Here is a 2,016-nt window from a genome sequence, read left to right on the forward strand (position 1 = left end):
GATGATCAATGTGTCCTGCAATTCACATTAATTCTCGCAGCTAGCTGCGTTCTTCATCGACGCACGAGCCGAGTGATCCACCGCTAAGAGTTGTCTGTGCTTTAGTCCTTCGCCTCCGGAGAAGCTCGAACCTGGACCGCGCGAAACGCGCCCGCCGAACGCGGCAGGAGCCCCAGCCTGGCGCGGCCCACCACCGGCGAGAGACTCGCCGGTGAACCAGTCGAAATCATGATAAAACGGGGTTTAACTGTGGTCAGGGCGCTCGCGTGGCGTTGCAGCGTGGAGGCGGAATTGATCGCCGGAGCCCCACCTTGCCTTCACGTCCCGCAGCCAACAGATGGAGGTGCTCTGCAGCCACCGGCTGCCGGCGGAGCCGAGCGAGAGCGAGACGACGCTCGAAAGCCGAAGCGGCACGGACCTGAGTCGGGTGCAAGCCGCAAGGGGTACCTCCCCCCTCCCAAGCCAAGCGCGCGTGACGACGACCACCGAACTCCCCAAGAGTTTTGGGGTGTAGGGAAAGCCGCGAGCACACCGCGCAAGGCGGAAGGAGAGGGGCCTCGGGGGCAGGCACATTCTCTCGGAACGTGGCGAACGACGAATCGGCGGAATCGCAAAGCTCGGCGGCCGACAGACGGACACGCGAGTCTTTAAACCGCCGCCCCCTAGGCGACCAGCCCGCGGGAGCCGGAGGGGGGACGTTTAGGTACCCTGCAACCGCTGAAGGGAGAGTGACTAGAGAGCGACCGCAGCTTCACCGCGGCGGGAAAGAAAGCCGGCCCTGCCTCACCGGTCCAGTCCCTGCGGAGTCACACTGCGGCCGTCCGCCGGCGTCCCCGTCGACGAGCCGCCAGGCAGCACCCAAGCCCGCAGAAGCTCCCTTCGTTTCGACTGCGGATGTAATGCTGCAAGACGGTGGACAAGGCGAGAGGCGCGAGACACGCTCGCCGTCGCCGACCAAGAGAGCAAGGACGGTTCGCTCGGGTTGCGTTCCGAGGGCCCAGGCGCAACACACGCACACACGCGCGGCAGCAACAGTGAGCTGGGAGAGAGAGGCACGTCCGCCCCTGCGGCACGAAGGATCGAGCGGATGCTGAGCGAGAGAGAGCGCGCGGCGGCGTGACAGTTTGGCGTTGCCTACATTGTCGAGGCAGAAGACACAGCCGGGCGTCAGCGGTCACCTTGTCACACTACACGGCCACGCGGAGGAGCGGACAGGCGGCCGGCCCGAGGCGCACACTGACGAAGCCGGCAAGGACGCCCAGCTTGACGAGGCCCTCCTACGGTTTAAGCGCCTGCCTTCACCCAGCGATCGACCAGCGGACTGTGTACCCGCTGTCCAGTCCCACTACAGAGTGGTCGTGGAAGCCTTTCGCACGGACTGCCTCTGCCGTCGTCGCTCCAAACAGCAAAGCTCTTCCCTCGTGCACACAATTTCCCCGGCCGGAGTGGCACTCTTCTCTCTTTCTCCTGTGTGCAGCTGTGGTGCGTTCGTGCCCGCAAGGGCCGGCGTTCAGCACCCGAGGAGCGACCTGAACTCCCGGAGGTGGCGCCGACTTGAGCGTGCCCGACAGCCAAAGCCATGGCCTGTTCGGCGGGGTCGGCGGAAGTTACGGAGAGTACCTCCCACCCGCGTGGGAGGCGCCGGACGCGGGCGACCAAGGCCCCGGGGTCTGCCACACCCGTGAGCGACTCCTGCTGGCCTCCGCGCCGCTGGCTCAGAGAGACAAGTGGATAACGGGCCGCCGACACGCGACGACGGGCCCCCGGCCGATAATGATCCTTCCGCAGGTTCACCTACGGAAACCTTGTTACGACTTTTACTTCCTCTAGATAGTCAAGTTTGATCGTCTTCTCGGCGCTCCGCCAGGGCCGTCGCCGACTCCGGCGGGGCCGATCCGAGGACCTCACTAAACCATCCAATCGGTAGTAGCGACGGGCGGTGTGTACAAAGGGCAGGGACTTAATCAACGCGAGCTTATGACCCACACTTACTGGGAATTCCTCGTTCATGGGAAA

The 2,016-nt window shown here is 64.6% G+C and overlaps 1 non-coding gene across 1 annotated transcript in view; it reads right to left on the reverse strand.

Annotated features, from left to right (window-relative positions):
• Positions 1 to 92, reverse strand: part of LOC140407254 (5.8S ribosomal RNA) — a 154-nt gene extending 62 nt beyond the window's left edge. The window contains exon 1 of the ribosomal RNA XR_011939563.1: positions 1 to 92. This exon is cut by the window's left edge and continues 62 nt beyond it. This is a non-coding gene — a ribosomal RNA (5.8S ribosomal RNA).
• Between the last annotated feature and the right edge of the window lie 1,924 nt (positions 93 to 2,016).

This window comes from Scyliorhinus torazame, unplaced genomic scaffold (genome assembly GCF_047496885.1).
Source record: "Scyliorhinus torazame isolate Kashiwa2021f unplaced genomic scaffold, sScyTor2.1 scaffold_1379, whole genome shotgun sequence".
In the NCBI taxonomy this organism is placed as follows: domain Eukaryota; kingdom Metazoa; phylum Chordata; class Chondrichthyes; order Carcharhiniformes; family Scyliorhinidae; genus Scyliorhinus; species Scyliorhinus torazame.